At 43.9% G+C, this 23,236-nt stretch overlaps 1 long non-coding RNA gene across 1 annotated transcript; it reads left to right on the top strand.

Annotated features, from left to right (window-relative positions):
- Window positions 1–2,194: 2,194 nt before the first annotated feature.
- On the top strand, window positions 2,195–22,819 carry LOC309656296. The gene is made up of 4 exons (XR_014261272.1): window positions 2,195–5,148; window positions 5,473–11,958; window positions 13,832–18,529; window positions 20,273–22,819. It is a non-coding gene; the product is annotated as an uncharacterized lncRNA (long non-coding RNA).
- The last annotated feature ends 417 nt before the right edge of the window (window positions 22,820–23,236 follow it).

Below are 23,236 nucleotides of genomic sequence, written 5' to 3'. Positions count from 1 at the left end.
TATGTATGCAAATATGTATAGATTTGCATTTATATACATATGCAAATAACAAAATCTACCTTTATTAGTGATTTTTAGTGTGGCCGACACTTTGCTAAACATTTTACGTACTTGCACATACTTTACATCTAAACTTATCATTAACCTTATAATGCCAATTTTATTAATCCCCATTAAACATGATGAAAGCAAGCCTCAAAGGGATTCGGTAAATTGTCCAAATTCACCGAGTCCATACAGGTTACAATCAGAATCTGAGCTCAGGTAGCTGGCTCAGAGCCACAATCCTAACCAAAATGCTGTTTTGCACATTCCCTTGTAGACGTGTGTATGCAAGTGTGCATGTGCACATGTACACACACACACACACACACACGCACACACATCTCTGCTAACAAGCCTCTTCTACATCTGGCTCTCTGGAGTGCACAAGTCATTAGTACCTTCTCTCCATAACTTTCCACAGAAATGTCCTTGCTCAAGGGATGAGTTGAGGTGATAACCTTGCAACATTAGTTGTTTTGTATTTTGTTTTCCTGGTTACACTTCTCCCTTTAAAGTTTTGCAATGTGGCCCCCAGATCTATTTCTTCCCTATCTGCTCCATTTGTTATCTTCATTAGGATGAGCAAATTCTACTCAGTCTTTTCCCAATTCATTAAAATATTTTCCCTTCACTTAAAAAATTAAATAAAACACGTGTGTTCCAGGTGTCTTTGGGTAGCGGTAGGGTTTGCTGATGGCTAGAGGAAACTTGAGGTTGACTCATTGATCCTCGGTCTATAGAACTGAGAAAGTGAATGTTCTTCCTGAACCCAGAGGTGATCGGCCCATCAGTGGCAAACTTAAAACATCTAAATTGGGATGAGACCCAGACTTAAAACCAAATGCCAGTGTATTTTCTCTTTTAGTCCCTGTCCAAGGCACTCTTTCCCCTGCTTATTATGATACTTTGGAAGCCAAATTATTGATAGTAAGTTTGTTTGTTGCGAATATGGGAAGTTAAAGAGCTTGGAAGGGAGGTATTATATTTCCCCTAAGCTCTAACAAAACACCATGAATACTCACCTCCCAACAAAAACACCTCTCTGGCAACTGGATTTTACATGCATTCATAGTGTTAACACCTCTCTTCTCCGGACAGTGCTGGCTACTGTCCTCCTGTGGATTATTATTTCCTTGGAGATATAATGCTAGTGTCAAGTTGGAAATTATATCATTTTTCTTGGGGCAGTGGGAGACATTGTGTCTCCTCCCTTCTTACATTAATTTAATCAGACAAACTTTCACAGTCTCTCACTATCAGCCTACAGTCTCCCTACCTTCTCAGCCGTGTGAGAAGCCTTATCACACTAAGAAAAATGGTACCATATGTTGTACCCTCAGTTCCTGCTGCGTGTTAGCAGTGGAGAGACACCTGGCTGTCAAAGCTACTAATAAAATCAACCCTAATCCAAGCCCCAAGTCAAGTCTTCTTTCCAACATAAGTTATTCCTCCTATACTGACATTTTGTCCCCTCCCTCTGAAACAGGATAGAAAAGGAATTTCTAGTGTAAAGGCAGTAAACAAAATTATCAGGGTTATATACAAATTCATATATTTGAGTACATAAATGAAAAGATTTCTAAATGTCCAAAAATGCTTTAATTAAAAGATCAATAATAAATTCTTAAAAATAAAGTATGCATATGAGTTGTATAAGTCAAATGTTAATATGCTTAATGTATAAAGAATTCATATAAATGGATAAGGAAAACACTAGCCTGATGGTTATATAGGCAAAAATGAGATACAAAAATTATATATAAATTGCTAATGAATATTTGAAAAAAACCAAACCACACTTAAAATTTGAAAATGCAAATGAAAACAACTATTATTCATCTCAAAGAATATCAATTTAAAAAAAGCAATCACAAGTCAATGCTGATGCAATTAGGCACATTAAGGGCACTTATTTTTATTGTTGCTATGATTACGCACTGAATCAATATAACGGTAGCTTATGCGGTATTTGGTATCAAGACCTTTTAAAATCACCATTCCTCTTGTCTGAGTAATTGGTAATCTATCTTTAAAAGAGTTATCTGAGCAGACTTTTTATAAGATACTATGTCCATTTAATGTTATTCATACTCCAAATAATTGGAAATAACGTAAAAACTCAACATTAGAAGAATGTTTAAGCAAATTAAGAACCATCTACCCAATAGAATACTATGTCACCATCAAAAATTAGATTTTGAAGAGTTTTAAAAACTCTTCAAAATCTAATTGGGGAAAAACGTTATCACTCTAATATAAATGAAAAACAGAAAATTGAATATATAATATGGTTTCAACCATGTAAGAAAATAAACTTAAGACTTTAAGTCCTTAAACTTAAAAGACTTAAAGTCTTAAGACTTTAAGTGTTTAAGACTAAAGACTAAAAGGAAAGATAACAAAATTATAGTTATTATCTCTGGTAGTGGGATCATGGGTGATGTCCTTCTTCTTCTTCCTTATAATTATATATAATTCACAATTTTCCCTTCAATGAATACATACAGTAAGAAAGATCATCTAATAAAATCACTTTTTAAATACTAGGTTATATATCTTTCAAATATTCCTAGTTTCCCTTAAAGTGACTTGTCTAACCTAAATAATTTTTTCTAGATCTCTCTAGAACACACATTTCTATACTCCAGCCCTGCAGTAAGGAGTTCCTAAAATTTACTCCCTCTATGTAAATTAGAACTGCCTTAATTTTTTTTTTTCTGAATTTAACTATTTCAAACTTCTAGCAAAGCTCTCTATTATTTTTGTTCAACAATACAAACTATAAACATACTCTGTTTGGTGAACCATTTTTATTCAAAACTAAAATAATGCTTTGTTTCAAAACAAAGGACCGGGGAAAGAGGATGTCTAACACTGGGGGACAAAGCGAGCAATCTAAATTGACCAAAGAATCATTATTTGGCCACTGTCCTCAAAAAACTCAACTGAACGCAATCATTCTAGGTGTCTCTCTATACCAAACACTCTGCTAGGTCGTGAGGAAGAGGGAAGTTCAAAGGTGAGCAAAACTTAGACTCCTAAACATTCATCCCAGGTTCCTGGCCCCTAAAAAACGACCAGTAAAAAAGAGTTGCTTTACCAATAATTTCAGAACAAAATGGAATAATTGCAGACATTTCTGTAAGCAAACATCCACTGGAAAAAAAACCTACTGGTAGGTAAACACTGTATATGCCTTAAAAGCAGGAAAAACAAGAACAGGTCAACCTAAAAACCGTGCAAATACCTCCTGCTCTGATAGTCAAGGAATCACTGTTCTTTCCCCAGCAAGAGGGAGAGTGAGAAGACCAGACTGGCCGGCTGCAAACTTGTGTTCTAATCATGACCCACCCGAGCTAATTATGAGAACTCGGCACCTGTGGTCTCGGTTTCCCACACGTGAAATGAGGGATTGGACTAAAAGATGAAGTTTTCCAGCTCTAACATCCTCTGAGTCTGTGAGGAACTCCCTCATGGTTGGCCCCTGGAAGCACCCAGGAACATTTGATTTAGGGAACCCAGGGATCTCAGGGCTGAATGAGGACATAGTTCCTCCATGTTCAATTTTGGACACTCTGCGGGCATCTTGGGCCTTTAAAATAATTAGCTGGTCCCTGGGCTGTCTCTTTTAACTTTCATATCTACACTATGACAATTGGAAAGTACTCATTCGTGTTTGAGACAAAGTGATTCCATTCTCTTCATTCATTCCAATGAGCTTATTCTCCATTAGCAGGAGAGTGGAGAGGTGGAGGCCAAGGGAGTATCTGCCTAGCCAAAGTGGTTCTCAGGTGGAAATAAATTTGAAAAGCACTGGCATGGGCACGGTGAGAAATTTGTCGTTACAGCTGAAGTGCAGCGGGCAGGGGCCAAATGAGTGACTTCTGACCGGCTCAGAAGAGCTGGCTCAGCCCAGAGCTGCCCACAGCTCCCATAGGTGCCCAATCAACTCATTCTCCAAACACTAGACCAGACCGGAAGAGAGAATGGGGAGTGATGGGGGGACGGGCGGGGCAAACAACAGCGGCAAAGTTCTCTCCCAAATTCTACTTCCTCAAAACTCCAGGTCCCCCCTTAAGTCTGCATTTGATTAGCTACATTCTCTCTAATTGTGATGAGTGTCCCAAAAAGGAACACCCCCCCATGCAAGTTTATGATATTTTCTACTTGATTGCCAGCAGATTTTGTCACAGTTCCACACAGAATCCACCCACACTGGTGTGAGCTCTCACCTCCCTGTATCAGCCGTGACCACACTGAGCACCTCGGCCTGACGTAAGTGCTGTCACTGAAAGGGGCATCTTCATGTATATGGGGGCCCTTCGTCTCTCCTGTGTATTCCATCTGAGGCCTCGGGCTCCTTCTGAAATATATGCCAGGGAACAGCCTGGTAAAGCCCAGCAAAGGTTTTCGAGGATTCATTCTGTAAGAATGTCTTACATGGAAGGGAATTCTCCTCCAAGGGACGATTCTGCTCTGCACTCCTGAGCTCTGTCAGCAGAGCCATCGCCAGGGCCCACGGCAGAGTGATCACCACCCCCCCTGAGACGAGGGGGAAGACGCTTCTCTGTAGTTCCAGGAAATGGCCAGAGCGACAGCACTGTTGGGCCACTTTGACGTTTTCTCTAACATCAAATACTGAGAGTGATTTGCATTCGCAATTTTCCAGAACTCCTCGTTTTAGGTCAAGAATGGCCTTACCTATAGGTTAGTCACTTATATGGTAGGATTTGACACACACACAAAATTTATCCACTAAAAGGATTATATTCCCACCAACCTGCTGTGATTCTGAAATCTACCCATCAGTCACCCTTTGGAGTTCAGCTATTGAAGGTGCAGGTTAAAATCCAAATTTGCTACTTGGAGAAGATGCATATAAAGCCTTTCTCAACTATTAATGCCCCAGCATTGCTGGAATGTCAGACTAAGGAGTGTGGGTTAAAATCAACATACCAATAAATGAAGATTGACTTTATATAATGTATGTTTAATTGATGAAAATGGTAACCCTCAAAGGTGGTACCAAAATATAAATAGATTCAAGATAATTTTGGATCAATAAATGATGACAGATCCTTGATATTCTGTTAATAGAAATTAGTTTGAGGATATGTTTTTTTTTTTTTTTTTTTTTTTTTAATTAATTTATTTATTTATTTATTTTTGGCTGTGTTGGGTCTTCGTTTCTGTGCGAGGGCTTTCTCCAGTTGCGGCGAGTGGGGTCCACTCTTCATCGCGGTGCGCGGGCCTCTCACCGTCACGGCCTCTCTTGTTGCGGAGCACAGGCTCCAGACGCGCAGGCTCAGTAGTTGTGGCTCACGGGCCTAGCCGCTCCGCGGCATGTGGGATCTTCCCAGACCAGGGCTCGAACCCGTGTCCCCTGCATTGGCAGGCAGATTCTCAACCACTGCACCACCAGGGAAGCCCTGAGGATATGTTTTAACCTTTGAGGTTGGTGTCAGGAAGGAGGAGATATCCCCTGCTGCCCAGGTCAGAAGCAGAACATTAGCACAGATTCCGCACTGGGCAGATTCAGTTTGTAACTCAGTGTAAGCAGTGTATGTGGTAGAAAGAGCAGAAAGACCTGGTTTTGACTCTGTCTCTGCTCTCATATCTTATAAAAACAAAACCAAACTGCAAACATCACCACAAAGGAACCTGAGCACAGGGCACTAGTGACTAAATTCTATTTGTCAGCCAGGATGATTCCAGGGGCCTTTGGAGCCTGAAATTTCCAACCTCTCACGGTCCCCTATGACTGTAGGGATTCCTACAACAGTGAGTACTGGCTTCAGAGAAGCCCACAGGAGACTGGCTTGGAGAAAGCGGGACCACCCTGCCCCTCGGGGAAAGTGAAGGGAAGAAGGGGCTGGGTGGGGGTCATTCTGTCACGGATTTTCCTCACTCAAGGTCCAGCCTGTCAGAGGGTCAAGTGTAGCCTCGGGTCTGGGCATCTGGTTCTCCCCCCATCCTCCTCCTCCTCGGGGGTTTGGTGCTCCCTAGGAGAGAGACTCAGTTAAGGAACTGCTGTGATACTGGCTGGTTCCAGCCTCAGGACACTCACAGTGACAGCTGGCTTCTGAGGACTAAAATCGTAACTGTTCCCTGCACCCAGTCCTGCCCAGGGTGCAGCTCCGGGCCCTGGGTCCCAGCTCGTCTGGAATGTGAAGCTGATAACACCTGGTGGGAGTCCTGGGGTCTTAGGAGTGGCGGCTTCAGAGCCAGGGGACACAGCTGAGGAATCGTCCACCTCCAAACAATTCCTCAGCCCTTCAACAAAGACGGAGGTGGGGAGAGGAGGACGGAGGCTTGGCCTACGCTTTCCTCTCCTGTATGTGGTCATCGCAATTGCCAGGACCTAGATCTAGTTTCAAATTCTGTCTTATTAGTGCTAAAGCTTTAGGAAGGTTATGTAACCACTGAGGGCCCCCTCACTCATGAAACGGGAATGTAATGCACACCTCCGCTGACTGTGAAAGCTGAGTGAGTGGGCTTTCGTGTAGATGCTCAATGACCATTAAGTCCCCTTCCCCACTTTCTGGTTTGCGAGTTTAGGGTTCAACCTATTGAATCCCAGAGAAGACGTGATGGGGACAAAGGGAGGAGGTGGAAAGCTCAGGGCTTGTGGTTCCCATGACTCCACATCAGGCTTCAGGAGACACAATACCTCACAATCCCATAAAACTCAGACCAACTTTTCTTGTCTGTGACATTTTCAGAGATGAAAAGAGGGAACCAAGGTCTGGAGACTCTGATTTTAGCTCCACGTTGGTTCCAAGACCAGGAGCTGACTGAGTTAGGAGGGTTGTTTTTGCAAACGGTGTGGATAACACCAAGGTGGCCCGGCCAAGAGCAGCCGGGTCCCGGGTCCCGGTACCCATGGAAGTGCATATGTTACCTGGTACCTCCTCTTTCCTAGCAACCTCTGTCTCCAGAATATAAACTCCCAGCCAACAGGACTGGCAAAGGAACAATGCCCAGGTGGTGTCTCCCATAACCTTTTTTTTTTTTTTTTTTATTCAAACAGAAAGTCACAAAAATTATAATCATCCTCATCAGTTCACTCAGTCCCATGTAATTAATTTTTTTTTCATCTTGATCTTTTGTTAGCACTTTTATGAGTTCATCAGTTTTCCATTAGGGTTCTGAAAATGCTTATTCATTCAGTTCAGCAGTATAGTCAGTTACCAGAAACGTGTACTTGTCAGAGTCTTTTCCATGAATTCCTTGAAGATGAAACCTTTTTATAGGAACATTTTTGCAAAAGCATCAGAGTACACCCAGAACTGTCTGTAAATGACAAAAGACTTAAAAATGACCACGGTTAAAGATTTGATGAAAGTTCATAATACTGCAATTGACAAGGAAATTTAGTTATTTCTGAGATATACATTTTAAAGTAATAACTAGAATTATGACTTATAACATTATACCAGAACATGTAAGAGTTTTAGGAATTTCATGTAATGTCTGAAACATTTATGTTAACATATTTCCATACAAATAACCCAAAGAAAGTTTAGTATTAGTTTTTTTTTGAATTTTTGAATTTTATTTTATTTATTTTTTTACACAGCAGGTTCGTATTAGTCATCAATTTTATACACATCAGTGTATACATGTCAGTCCCAATCGCCCAATTCTCCCATAGTCTTTTATTTTGTGTGATTTGCTGAGAGAAAAGCGAAGAGACAAGACCAAGAGAAAGAAAAAGTGATGAGCTAAAGTAATCAAAGCTTTGCACCTTTACTTACAACTCAACGAATTCTGTCTCCTACACCAATATTCTGAGGATTAAATGAGCAATATAATATTTGTTTGAGCTCTTTGTGATAAAATGCTTTGCCGTTAAAAGTTATATTCCTGGGGAGTTGATAGCAGAGCTGGCTTGTTCCTTGCCAGTAAACTTAAGAAGATGCCAAAGCTGTGTACATTTAAATCACACAAAACCTTCCCCGCAGCTGTCTGGTCTCTTGACAGCCCCTTTTCACCGAGCTCTGCGGTCATGGAATGTAAATATCTTTATCTTAACAGCACAGGCTTTTGAAAATTTGACATAATAGGATTTCTCCCTCACAAGGCATATCAAACACCATTGCAAACTAAAGTCTATTTTATTTTTAATCAAGACTAAATCAAAGGGTCTTTTCTTTGTTTTTAGACTTTCTATTTCCACGTGACCAATAAAGGGTCCTCTCTGACCATCCCTGCCAACCAGAAGCCCTGGTAGCTGGCCCAGTCACCCCCAGAAGACACAGCTGGACATTTGGGGCTGCATCTGTCTGAAGTGTTCTTGGGGGCAAGGTGTGAGGACCATACGGACAGGTAAAGCAATAAAGAATCAACAGGTACTTAACAAGTGAAAAGACTGAAGATGGAGGCAAAAGTTGGCAGTGATGTTAGTTTGTCTCTGTTCTATGAAGCTCTAGCTCAGTGTCAGGCTAGTGTGAAAACTTAGACGTTTTTGTGGATTTCTCTCTCGAACCCCAGTGCTAGAGCAGTACATTTCTTGAATGAGTAAATATGAATGACACATTAATCAATGAACGAACAGTAATGTTGAGAAGGGGAAGAAATCTATTACAGATCAATAAACAGGTCCTGGAAGACACCCCTTTGTCTCCTAACCCGGGGAGCATGGCCCACAGCCAGAGCAGAGGCCATGGGGACCTGGGAGGCCACACATCTCAGAGGGCATTTCACCATCAACAGCAATTCCTTGGACAGCTTGACTCATTTACTTCCATAATATGCTCCCCAGCTGCTGTGATCTCTAGAGATCCTCCCTTCTCAGAATCCCTGCTTCCTATGTTAGCTGTTTTTCTCATTTGGAGAATTAATCCATGTTGCCTTGACGATCGTACTTTGTCCTTACTTCCATCTCTAGCTAACAAGATCCTCAAGGGTTGAGACTGTGTCGTATGATGCTCTTTGTGTCTACTTCACTGTATATTCCAGAGCTGAGTACATATAGAAGAATGACTCAATTAATGAAATTAAGGAACACGTGCCAAGGCTTAAAGATAAGGACATGGGCTGCTGGCTTTGATGACAAAAGCCACATCACTCTGTGTTTCAGTCCCCAGCATAGAGGCACAGTGGCCTTCCTCCCTCCTGCGTTGGAGCCCACAGTGATGCACAGACACCTGTAGCCCCAGCCTAAACCCTGCAGCTGTCACACCCTGTCTCCTCTTCATTTGCTGCTCTCGTGAGTTGTAATGACAAGCTGGTTCATGTTGCATTGTGTCTTCCATCCTGGGGAGCGTTTCGTAGCTTTGCACACATCCCCAGGCCCCAAGTTGATGAATAAGGGCTGAAAACACACTCTGATGCCATCATGGGTAATGGAGCAAATGTCAAACAAGGTCTGTGGGTCCTGAGTCGAAGCAGTGGCACCTGGTCTAGAGCAAGCTTCCACCTGGACTTTGTATGGAAATAGGTGGGAGGGATGCTGAAAAGACCCATGGAATTTCCCTTCCGCTCTGTGCCTTCTCCATCCCAACCTCTGGGGATTCTTGAAGATATTGGAGGAAACATCAGCATGAGGTGCAGGACTCTGTCTGTCCCCAGGATTCACCTTGGCTTTTGGCAAGAAGTGTGCAGCGTGCGAGGTCTTCATGATTTACTTTTAGAGTCTGGAAGGTGGACAGATTTGTAAGAAAGTCGGCCGACAATATCTCTCCAGAGGAGAAAGGGCCCTCTCAGGCTCCAAGAGGCAGTCCCAGGGTGGTCCAGGCAGATGTCAGGAGATGGGTCCTGACCCTCTGTTGCAACAAGGACTCTAAGGAGAACCATGACTGTGTGGATTAGGTAACTGTCTTCCTCCTGCTTCACAGGGGCGGAGACCTCAGCCCCATGATGAAAATGACGAGGCAGAGGAGGCACGTGGCCACTAGATGGCAGCAGAGGGTAAGAAAAGGGAGTTGCAGGCGTTGCAGGGAGAGGTAGGCTTGCAAGCCCTTCCATTTTGCTTTACATCTTTAATGAGATATGTGAAGAAAATGAGTCCCTTACATGCCAGACACAGATGCTACAACATATGGAGAGATGCCGCACAGTAACATGTCTCTGGTTATTAAACAGGAGGCACCTAACCAGTCATTCACCGCATCATCATGCAGAGTTGTCCTTTGTGTCCCAGATACTACTGTTGACAAGATAATAACAGGAGAAAGCAGTTGAGAAGACTGATGTACAGACCTGGGCCTCTGGGCTCGAGGCTTCACCAAGCCGGGATGCTGGCTGGATTGCCAGGAAGCACGAGCTGCCCAGCCCAACGGGGGCCACCTTGCCAAGGGACGCCGTTTGGCTTCTGCTGCGACTAAGCCCAGGCAGGCCGTGGGCTGCTCTCTGGTCTCTTTGGCGGTCCCTGAGGGCTCTTTTATTCAGAACCCAATTACCAACAGACAGCTCTGGAGGCTGACCTTCCAACCACAAACCCCAAATGGGAACAAGAGCTCTAGACATTTTAAAGAGCGAGACATGCTTGCTTTTCTGGCAGCACTGAAGGCATATACAGTGTAATGAAAATGCATTCAAATGCACACAGATAGGGGAACATGTTTCCCACGCCGCCCCAAGCAAAGGTAGGGAATCTGGTCCTGCTAACCAGGGAGAATGTTTTCCCTTGGTGGGCACATCTCACATATTCTCCTGAGAGACTGTTACCAGGGCTGCGAGCATGCAGGTATTGCTATATGTTATTACTACATCCCGCCCACTTTCCCACTCCCGTACCCTGTGTCCAACCACCAGGTCTGATCATTCTGCACTGATTTTCCCACCCTCCCAAACCCAGGGGCTCCTTAACGCCTCGGTGGTGACTGAGGATCTGAGAACAGGTTAGTCAGCCCAGGCAAGCAGCCCCACTCTGGAGCCCAGAAAGAGACTGTTCTTTCATCCCCCCGCAAAGCCCAAGCTCCCAGGACTTCTTAGAGTCACTCGTGAAGCCCCTCAACAGTCCTGAAGTGAAGGTAAATAAGACAGCCATTTTTCATACAGAGAAACTGAGGTGCAAAGCTGAGATACAGCTTCAGGTCTCCTGGTCCCCATCCCTTTCCTATAGGTTCGAACCTCTGAAGCGGTGGGAGCGTGATAGGAAGATTCACACTGCCACTATTCCCCTCCCTCTTTTAGAAAATGATTCCATGTGCTAGAAATCCTCACTGGTCTGTGTGACCTTAGACAAGTCACTTAACCCCTCTGTGACTCAATTTGCTCATCTGTAATTTGAGGGGCTAGAATCGGATGATGACTAGGGCCCCTTCCAGCTCTGCAATCCTGCAGCTTTAATTTCACGAGTCTCTGTCAGCCCTCTCCAACAACAGCCAAACTCAACAGGGGTGAGCAGAATTCCCTCCTCCGGTTGGTAAGAAATGTGGTCATGGCTGGAGTCTTGTTGACGTCCTTTGTCCTCAGAGAGAAGGAAACAGGGAGGTTTCAGATGTTATTGACACTAACAGCGGGGCCTGGAGGTGACCACACTCTTATGGAAGGACCACGCAGAGTTGTTCCTGTGGGCAGTGCAGATGCAGAGCTGAGACTCGCAGATGTTTTAATAACTATTTCTCAATAAAAAAAAGACCCATTTTATTCTGCACGAGGGTCTAGGGGCAAATCCAGGTCTCCCAGGAGGAAACTCCTCTCGCCCATAATGGGGGATTGGTTCAGCTCAGCTGCTCTGACAAAGGGCTGAATACAGCATGCAGTGGTACAGGCGGCTCCCTACAGCTCCATGTGAAAATGACCCACAGCAGTTATGAATATCACACCTCCTTTGATGTGCTCCCAGACATGAGGAGCAGCCAGAGCAGGGAGAGGTGGACCCTGGAGGCTGGCTCTGCGGGGTGGTGCGCAGAGGGCCTGGACACATCTGGCAGCATCGTGAAGCTCCAGGAGAAATTCAGCCAGGTAATCACCCTAGGACTTCCTGGGGTAACAGAGCTCCCTTTCATCCATCTCTGTCCCTCTCTCTCCCTCTCTTTCTCTTCCTGTCTCCAGCTACCGAAGAATTAGATCCTCCAAGAATTACAACCTGTCTTTATACCTTCACCCTTGTTGAGGGGATAACAGTTCACTTCCCTGAATTAAACTGGTGTTATTGAGCACAAAATGAAGGTACCCCCTCACTGGGCATCTGCGCCAATTTCTTTTAAGCCACAGACCTGGATCTAAGTGGAATATCTGTCATATTCTTGATTTAGTATTACTAAGGGGCAGAATTGCACATTGAGCAATTATCAGACTGTCCCCTTTATTGGACCTTATGCCATCTAAATTACTGAGTAAATTGTTAATCCATTAATCAATCAATGATCGTGTTGAAAATTAAGTGATTTTTTCAGCATTAACTGAAAACTGTTGTGTGAAATATGTCTACCCAGAGAAGTATTACGTTGTAAATATTGTCAATCAATTTTATCTAGGGTCTTCTTAGGTATTAAATTATATGACAAACATTTTAAGTGAATTTGAGATGAAAAATAAAGCACATCTTTGAAGCAACAAAAAATAAATAAATAAATAATTTAAAAATAAAAGCCATAGACCTGGCCCCAGTCAGCCAAGTGGAAGGTTTTTCCTCTGTAATGGACATTTGTAGACTCTCCGCCTTTCGAGTGGCTGCATGGTACCTTGTTCTCCTAATAGGCTCTCAGTGATGATTGAATACCAAGCTTCCCAGTCTCTCTCATGCTGGCAGCTCCCGAGACTGGGTCAATCACGACCATCCGGAGCAGGAGACGGAGCCCTGCCAACCGCGCGGTGAGCGCCCAGGCTCGAGGCAGGAGGGGCGGGCCAGCCACCTCATGCCTCTTTCAGCTGAAAGCTTGTTTATATGCAGACGGTTCTCCCGTTCTAGACAGGGTTCAAGAGCATGTTGGTCCCTGGAAACTTGGGCAAAGGCTTTACAGTGATGGAAGGAAGTGGCAAAGGGTGGACAGGGAAGGAATCTATTCATCCCCATGCCTGCATGCTTTGGTTTTCTAAAATGAGGCTGATTTATTTTACAGTTAAGTTGGGCTTTGACTGAAAACTTCTCACGCACCCACAGAGAGCTCATGCACCCATGTGCACATGCGCACATGGAAATAATGAAACAGCTGCTCTTGGCTGAGCACTGACCTCGTGACACGCACAATGCCCAGGGCTGCACAGGCACCAGCTCTTCTAATCCCCACAGACGCTCTGCATGTGGTGGAAGAGGGAGCAGGTATTATTATCCCTGTTTCACAGGTGAGGAGCTCAAGTCTCAGAAAGGAATTTTTCCTAAGATTGAAAAACTAAAGTAAAAGGGCTTGGATTCTCAATTGTTCGATTCCAAAGGATCGTCTCTTAACTGCTGCGCTACGGGGCAATATGCTTATTACCAAGTGCACTGGGGTTATGAAGGAGAGCAGGGAAGGCACAGTTCTTGACTTCAGAAAGTTTCTGTTTTACTCCATGGCAGTGCACACAGAGCTACACACATATACACAGAGTTGCTATGACCTATGGTGTCTTCTAAGAGTCCTGTAACTAAAATATTCATGTTCCATCTGTCCTCATTATTCCTACTTTCAAACTCCTGCCCTGGATTCACAGTTTGAACCTGTTCTTAAGGTAAAGCCTGGGCTCTTCTATCGTAGGGCTATGGATGCTTGGATTTTATAGGCAACAATGTGAGCAACTCGACCACCGATGCATGATGCTACAGTTATCCAGTTCCGGAGCTGGTCACTGTTTGCCCGGTATTGCTTTTTCAATTTGATCAGGAAGTTTCTCTAACCCATTTCTTTCTCTTCAGGGGAGCAGAGCAAGAGAGCAGCAAGGGCAGGGACGGGGAAGATTTCAAGCCTGAAGATCCAGGAAGCCAAGTCATAGATCAACTAGAAGAAATAAAGCAGGGGAAGATTCAGGGTACAGTGAAATGCTGTTGCTTCCATGACCTTGAAAGGTAAGTGATGATATATCTGAAGGACACTGTGTGCTAAGATGAAACAAAAAAGGAAGGAAACGTTGCTCTAGTTGTAGACTTTGCCAAGAGCACCTTGGCTGCCAAGGCCGCTTCAGCCTTGACTCATAGATCCATGATCTGGGACACAGGACAGCATCTTACTGTGCTGGACATCTTCCAGTGACATTGACCCAATAGGGGGTTGGGAGGAAGACTTCTTCCTGCTAAGAGAGAGAAACTTCCCTCCAAAGCAGTGTTATGGAACCACCCACATGGAAGACATAGGGAGAGAGAGAGAGAGACCACTTGAGTCCCAGGAGGAATGCTGAGAACAGATTTGTCTTCCTATGGACTAGATCCCTTTGCAAATCTAGTATTTCAAAAGTTCATGACACATAAATTTGCATCTGATTTCATTTCATGAGATTTGTGCTCGTTCCCGGACTGCGCGTCAATCTGAAGACCAGGGTGGGCCAAGAGGACTGGGGTTACAGCTCTGAGAGTTCACTGTCCCCACCACCACCACTGCGCTTTCTAAACCCCAAGGCAGCCTGGCCGTCTTGTCAGCCAAAATCCAAATCGGGAAACTGACGTGGTCTTTGTTTCTGGTTCTCTCTACGCACACAATTCTAGGTGCCTGGTCATTCATCCGTCTTAATTCTCACTTTAATTTCTCGACTGTGGCTTCCAATTCCTGCTTTCCCGACCTCATCTACAGGAGTCATTCCTGAGCCCCGTTATGAATCCGCAGACACCTCAGAACCTCCCTCTAGGAAATCTATTGTCCCCGCATGCTTATGTCTGACCACTGGAGGGCAATGCTGGACCAGCCAAATCTCTAGGTGCTCTGCTCCATCTTTGTCCCCACCTCACCCGTCACTGTAGGCTGCAGCCTCTGGTTGGAAGCCAAAACTAAGGACCACTGTAGCACCATGAAAGTAGAAAGTAGTAGCACAGCCAGGTCTATCACAGCAGCTCCCCCAAACCTGGGATCATCGGAATAAAAGGCAGTTCACTGGAATGCAGACTTGCCTCCAATCCCCTGGGAAAGATATTGAGAAGACAACTTGCCTCATCGCGTCATTAATCAGGAACAGTCTGTCTCTCTGAATGGGGACGCAGCGTCCTACCTGTCTCTACCCGCTCAGATGTAAGCTCCCTGAGGGTAATGTCTTAGTAAGCTCTATATTCCTGGCAGTAAACACGGTGCTTGGCAATAGATGTTTGTTGAATGAATGTGTGGATGAAAGCATGCATACCTATATACGCATAAATTGGAATTGACCATTTTCAGATTTGTTGCTGTTTTCCAGTTCTTATAACACCTAAAATTTAAGCCATCAGTTAGTTACTGAGCATTCTTAGTCTTGAAGACAGTTAAGGATAATTAGGTTATTAATTAAAGCAGTGGTTGTCCTTGTACAAATGTTATTTCAAACACCACTTTAAGACTTTCAGATCTCTTACTTTTAGAATCCTTCGTTATGTCACCCATGTGTCCTCAGACCTCATCAGCCCGTGAATTACAAAATACTGACATTGTTTCATGAATATTCAATTTATAATAACCTGCAGCCTCTATCATGGGAATATGGAGTATCCATTCTGTCCCCCAGGGGACCTGTGGTCGCTTCATCCCTCAGTGGGTCCCCATGGGGCTCCACAACTCCACTGAACCAGAGCTCTTTTTCAAGCCACCTTGTGTCATCCCATGAGACTTTTCTCCAGGCTGCTCTCCCTTCTACCTGCCGCCAACAGATCCCATGTGGCTATGGGCACAGCCTGCTCCCTTAATCATTCAAAGCACAGCTAAATGCTTGAGGAGAGAAAGAAGTGCACATTTTGAGACCCAAAACCCAACCTCTTCCTGTCTCCCTGCGGACTTCCAAGTAGCAGTGATCAGTCAGTGCCCCCAGTAAAAATCTGCAGGCATCCCCACATCTCCATGTGCAGAACCCAAGGCCAGCTCTTTTCCTGCCCTAGGATGACTGACAGTGGAAAAAAATTGCTCCCTCCTGGAAAGCTCTCCACCATCACAGGTGGAGCCTGGCCTTCATGGCCCGAGAAGGCAAAAACAGTGTTATTAGGTCTTAAAATATCATGTATGAGACACCAATAGCTTTGACTAAATTCATATTTGGAGGAAAATATGCCCTTCATTTCTAACTTGAAAGACACAAATTGATTTTTCTTAACAGAATACTTACCATCTTAGTGTACAACATCTGCATTTAGTTTTATGCTGACTTCATAATCTCCACAACGAGTGGATGTTTGTTTTAGATGTGAATAAACTCATTCTCAACCTTACTCTAGTTGTCTCAACAAAAGAAGAGTACTCTAAAGTTCATCTAGAGTCTCTAGTCTACCCACAAAACCCTCACACCCTCAAAAGAAAGAAAATAGAAAATAGATCCTCCTATTATAAAAATGCCTAACTTAAATATCTCCCTGCAGTTCAAATCTAGGTCCTCAGGGTACATGGTTGGTCCTCATCCTTCTCACAAAAATGTTATAAATCAAAGGAAACTTTCCTTAGAGCAGACAGCAACTGGGAAAAATTTCACTCTAAAATAACATTTTCCTATCACTATCTATGGGAGTTGAGTTAATCATAGGTTAAGCATGTCCCATCCTATGTTCTTTTTCAAGATGTCTTCAATGTGATCAAGGGACAGGCCTCTAGGACATAATCTCTGTTCTATACCTGGAAAAAACAATTTCCACAAGAGAGGAGATTGACAGTCAATACATAAGACTCAAGAGCCGAGGAAAGTCCACAGAGTTAATGCACTGCATTCAAATACAGACCTGCCTCGGGGCTCTGAATTCCAGGTCCAGATCTTCGGTAGGTGGGTAATGCCTGAGGCCTGATACCAGGTCTGATGTCCTGGTTTGACGTTGATGACCTCAGACCCTCCTGCCTTGTGATTTTGAAAAACTCAAAATCTCTCCTGAGTTTTCAACCTACTGACACCTTGTCCCAGGTGAGAAGTATCTGAGATTGCTTCCCTTGAAACCATAGTTCTTTCTGACAACTCTAATACCAGGCAACCCTGGTTATTAACTGGTGGATTTGATGTTTCATGCTGCTGTGACAGTGTAGGAAATCTTGGTCAGTCCCTCCAAACCACACACAATGGGTTACTCCCTAAAGGAGACAGTGACACTACGCTACTTTGTCGAACACCAAGGACCTCAATAAGGACGGTTGACCCCAAATATTGCCAGTGTTGGAGCCAAATCCTTTAGCACATTCACCAGAAATGACCCAGCTGGAAGCGTTCTTTCAAATTCTCATCAGAGACCAGCAGCTTCCCTCTCAGGCTTCAGGGAATGCTGTTGCATATCAGCTGTACTTGGAGAGCGCACATTGGCAGCCTCTTGAAAATAAATCCCCTGCGAAATCTACCTTTTCCTCGGGCATATGAACCTTCCTGTGGGCAGTAAGAGAATGGGGTGGGGTGGGGTGTATTTTCCAAAAGGAGGCACATACAGACCCTTCTAGCACTAATTTCTAAAGTCAGACCATGATAAATGTTGAGCAGAGTACAATGCACAGTTGCCCAAAGGAGGGGGAGATTAGTTTGTTTCAGGAGGACCGGAAAAGGCTCCCTGGTGGAAGTTATAGTTGACTGACTTAAAGGATGAAGGATTTTGACCAATGGAGGGACTGGAGAAGGACGTGGCAAGCAGAGGGAGAGCAGTTTAGGCAATTCAGGAAGGTGGGTAGGACCATGTTTGGAGAAGAGCATCCAGTCTGCGGGAATGAGTCGGCAGTGGCTGGGGCAGAGCAGTGGCTGCCGTGGTAAGGTGTAGCCTGAAAGGTCTTGCGAACCAGGCTACAGGATTTGGATTTTATGAGAAGTTGGAAGAAATCAGAGATACATAAGAGGCAATGTGCTTGGAAAGTGTTTTAGAAAGATCACTATGGGTGGGAAGATTGGTTCTGAGACCCAAAGCAGTGAGCTCAGATATAAAGTTCATGTGAAAGTTGAGGTAGACAATGGGAAAGATCAGAAATAAGGATCTGGAAAGAGGAAAGAGATTCAAGAGCCACTTTAAAAGCAGATGGATGATATATGTGGGTGAAGGAGAAGAGAGAGATGCCCTCTTCCCAGCATCCTGGTTGTGTGCTGGAAGATTCTCTAGTTTGCATGTTTCAAGGCTTTGCCGTCAGAAATTAATTCTTACTGTTTTTACTATACTGACTTAAGGTGTTGATCCTCCTAGGAATATTTTAATATTTCTATGGCCCAAAGGACTAATCTCCAATGACAGAATTCCAGGTACCAATAAAGAACATTTGGGGGCAGGGGGTTTCTGGGCCCTCAAAACTCATTACATAATTGACTGCCCACCCCTCTTATTTATGAATTCAGCATGTAAAGAAGTACCCAACTACTGTGCCTAAAACCACCTGATTACCGTTATCTTTTCTCCTCTCTCTTCAGGTTGGTATAAGGAGATCTAGATCCAGAGGAAGTCCGTCATAAGTTCTTGGCCTCCGCATCCAGTTAGAGCTTCTTTCCAGTAAAATGGCTTTGGGTATGACATATCCCCCACCACCAGGGACAGCTTTCCCCAGGAGTCTTTGGTGAACTGGTCTAGGGCTACCATGCTGCACACATGCATCTTCCCAACTAGCTTCCTTGTCCCAAACACCATCCACACTGCTGTGGCCATGCCTCTGGAGGACTCCTGGCCGCCCTGTCACACCACCTGCCCTGGTGCAGGCACACCCACAGTCACACCACCAGCCTTCCACCTCTGCACGTCTGTTGTGTGTATGTCTATGTGGCCACAGCTATCCCCAGCTCACTTCTGTGTAACCCTAAGTCCAGACATCCTGGGGTGAGTGTCTCCTTATTTCTTTGTCCATTGTCTCATTATCCCTTGAAAGTTCTTCATGAGACTATCTTGCAGAAAGAGGACTAGTCCTGGGAAAGAGAGAGGGAAAAAGATGAGGGAAGAAAGAAGTGGAAGTAGGAGTCAAGGCTTTGAGGAAAGCAATAAAAGAGAAAGAATCCTTGACCTCCATTAGCCCTGGCTCTCAAAATAAGATTAGCCCTAAAGATAGCTTATTATTTATCCCAAATTAAAATTTACTGGCTCTGCAGTCATTGTATACACGATGAAAAGGAAACCAACACACAAAAGATGCCGTTATCCTCACAGTGGGAACAATCACAGCCAAGCTGATTCTACTCCAAGAATAGAAAGATAACAGTGCTAAGTCAGGAGCTTCAGAACTTTGGATTGTCAACAAACAGAATGATTTCTTGAAGGGAGAATGGTTGTAAAGGAAGGTAGGCAGAAAAGGAACCCTCCGACTCTAGGATGGGGCATGAGTTGCCAGGGAAAGTTCCAGTCTGTGCTCCTCCCGGGTGAGCTCACAACCAGCTGTGTTGACTGGGAACAAACCCTGCCTGGATTTGTGTAGACCCCAGAGGCCCCTTTACCCACCCCTGCCCAACTTCATATATTCTTTCTCTTTCTCTTGTCTGAAGTTAAACATCATCACCAGACTTTAAACTCCACGATGGCAGAAATTTTGGCTGTTTTTCACTTCCATTTGTATCCTCAGCACTCAGCAGAAAGTTTGTATATAGTTGGCACTCAATACATATTTGCTGAATGAATGGTTGATTGATTATTCAACTCATTAAAAATAAACAAATTACTTCTTCCCTGTCTGGCTTCTGAAGAGCAAGTCCCAGAACCAAATGGGCAGCGAAAGCCATAGTGCATTCAGGAAAATGACTGTTCCTAACTTCCCTCATCCTTCTGTGCACCTTAGATTCCTGAAACTCAGGAACAAGGACCCAAGAGATCATGACCCACCAAATGTCTTTCAACAAGAGACTCTCTCCCTGGTGGTTTCCTTTCAGAGAATGAGTCCCCTGGGGCTGATAAGGAAATGGTGCCATAGGCGCAAACGCAGGCAGAGGGGCACTGGAGCCCCTCTAAAGAGGCCCATTGGATGGCTGCCTTTGAACAAATCTGACTGTGTCTTTAGATAGCACAAGCACCAACCACCCCTGAGGACCTCTTTCCTTTATGGCTGCAGCAATGAAGCAGCCACATGGCCGTTGCAGATAAGGTGGCCCGAGTGCACTGTGCATGCAAAGTAGGCTTCGCGGTAAACAGCACCGAGAGGAACTGCAGCCGTGCCAGGTACCGGCTGCTCTGCGTTGTGCTGCCCTTCCTCCGTAACCGGCTCCCAGGTAAACAGGTGCAATCTCCCACCACTTCTCATTTCTCGTTTCCTATCCTTTTTCTCTTTGCCAGATGGCTCCTACAGGACCGAAATTACACAACTTCCAAGAGAGCTGCCATGATTGGGATGGATGTGAAGTTCCAGTGCCAATATAATATTCCTGGTGGGAACTATGACTCTGTGTACTGGTGTCTGCAGAGACTAACAAAGGCTCACCCATACTACCATGCCTTTCAAGGTACCCTGGACTTGGAACGTTACCAATTTTCTGTGGACAGAGTTGTCCTCCAGGACCTTAACTGTTAGGCATGAGGAGCCAAGAGACAAAGCCATTTACTCCTGTGCCCAACAGGCAGCACAATGCGTGCTTTATATCCCACCAGACCAAAGCTGTAAGCCTCAGGCAAGCTCGACACAGAAAATTCAGAGGGTCACCCACCAAGACAGAGGGCGTTCAGTGTCACCTTGAACTCCCCCCACTCAGTCATCAATTCATTCATTCAAAACTAAAGGGCCCTCATGGTTTGCAAATTGATATCCTAAGTGCTGTGGGAATACAAAGATATAAAACAAGCACTTCTCAAATAATAAAATGTATTCAGCAAGTAATACCTCCTCACATTTATCTTGCTAAACCGTGAGAATTGAAAATTAATCCTGTTAAATTACTTGAATCTTTGACCTGACAAATAAAAGCACAGTCCCTGATACCCTGAGTGACAAATGAATTGGACACACACACATTAAAAAATCAAAACCAACAATTAACATCTTAATCACAGACCCTTGAAAACCTAACAACATTTCTAAAAGCCCAGAAAAATATTGAACATCTGTATATACATATATAAAAGACTAGTAAATTAAATAAATAATTAATAGATAGATAGATAGATGTAGACTAGTAGTACAGTACCAATGATTGAGCTCAAGTTCAGACTTGGAACCCAGACTTCTTGAATTTTGGATCCCACATCTTCCACTTACAGACTCACTAGCTATATGATCTTGGACAAGTTACTTTGTGCCTTGCTTCTCTCAGCTATAAAATAATGATAACAGTAATATCTACCTTAGAGGATTATTGCAAGGATTAAGTGAATTATTACATGTAATGCACTTAGAGCAACACTTGGCATACAGGAAGCACTCAGTAAGTATTAGTGGCTGTTGCTGTGGATGGTGATGAGATCATGATGAGGATTATTACTACATATCCATGTCCCTACTATTGGGCTGGCCTAGACCTTTAGGAACCTGATAAGAAATAAGTCAATCTCTTGGACAATTAAACACTTTTTATACATTAGCATCCCATCTAGTAAGAACTAAATTTCAATGGGAATTCACAGAAATACAATTCAAAAGACCTTCAGGACATTTTTCACTGGATGCTGATAAATTATTACAGGCTTCCTACATAGAAAAAAATAAAACCAGAGGAAAGTAAGACTTTATGAGATATTAAAATAAAACAGTAGCCCTACCCATTAAATGGATAGTGGAATAATTTGTAAATGTAGAGCCAGAAATAAAATTAAGGTTGTTTATAAACATAATCATAGTAAGGAATTAGTTCTATCAACATAATAGGCATACTACATGACCTGAAACAGTTCCTATGTCCAAAAAGATTACAAATTAAATCAAAGTACACCTGACCTTATGGCATCCTAAAAAACTGTCAAGTGAAGATCATACCAAGATTCCAGACGTGCATAGGCTCTATAAAGACACCTCCACATTGGCCTCTGTTTATTCAAGGAACCACCCATGGAAACTACTGAGCGTGAACTGCTGAGCTGAGACCTGGCTTCTCTATTTTCTTTTCTGAAGATGCAGGGTCTCCTGCTGCTTCAGATCTTGCTTTTATTCATCAGCGAAAACACTAATCCCCTACTGTCTTGCTGGCTTTCTCATTTGCAGCCAACATATGGGCTTATCAGCACCAGTGCCCCCAAGAACAGCCCTTCAAGTGCACAGAATCACACAAAACAAGAGGCTTTTCTTTGGGATAAAAGAACTGGAGAAAGACCCTTTGCAAAATTTGGCTTTGGAAATCAGATTTCAAAGTCTTAACCCTGATGGGACAGGCCCAGACACAGACAGTGTTTGGTGAGTGAGTGAGTCACTTTCTTTCTGGGTTTTCTCTTCCCCGGGGTACTTTGGGGTTCTTTGTGACAGATCCCCAGAATTGCTGAATGTTAAAAGTGGAAATAGGAGATTCTATGTGACTCTATCTGTCACCCAGATCTCTGATTCTGCCATGCTAACAGTCTCAGTGAGAGAAATAATCGTTCTTCCTTTTCTACTACCATCAAAGGTAGAGGAAAGTTTGGATAAAGTAGAAGAAAGTTATTAAAGAACTATGCATTGACTGGAGAGCACTGCCCAAGGGTGGGTTTCCCGGTAGTGATCTGCAGGAACCAAAATGAAAACTGTGATGGAGTTGATGGTATACCTGAGAGCACCTGCTCCAACCACCTCATCATCTAACTGGAAGCCCTCTAACCTCCCCATGTGATCCTAGAAGAAAAGGTGAACAGGAACGTTGAACTATTTAACAAATGCTCATCAAGTATCCATAAGTCTCAGATTATAGAATTGGCATGGTTTATTTTCTTAATTCAACAATATATATTGAGTGTCTACTGTATGCCTTCCAGACATCATTCCAAAAGCCGAGGATACCAAGGCAAGTAACACAAGCTTTCTGCCACTCTGGAGTTCACACTGTAGTGGGGCTTGTCGCCTAATAGAGGAACCAAATCAGACACATGTGAAAGCAAGACAAGTACTTGGTTGTAATAATTACGGGAGGGTTCGAGAAGGAAGGTACAGAGTGGAATTAGGACCTTTAGACTTCAGGATGAGCTGGGTGACGGGAGCCGGGAAAACATCTTAAAGGAGCTGAGCTGAGACTAAATATGGAAAAGTTTATTTATTTACATCACAAGGTCCCAAGTCAGCAACAGAAGCAGAATTATAACTCTAAATAGTCCCCACTTGCCTCTATGCTGTTTTGCTTCACAGCT

The sequence above is a fragment of the Balaenoptera physalus genome (assembly GCF_965194825.1).
Source record: "Balaenoptera physalus genome assembly, chromosome: 2".
NCBI classification, from domain to species: Eukaryota; Metazoa; Chordata; class Mammalia; order Artiodactyla; family Balaenopteridae; genus Balaenoptera; species Balaenoptera physalus.
Note: the sequence above shows the minus strand (reverse complement) of the source record. Positions and strands in the feature narration are given on the sequence as shown.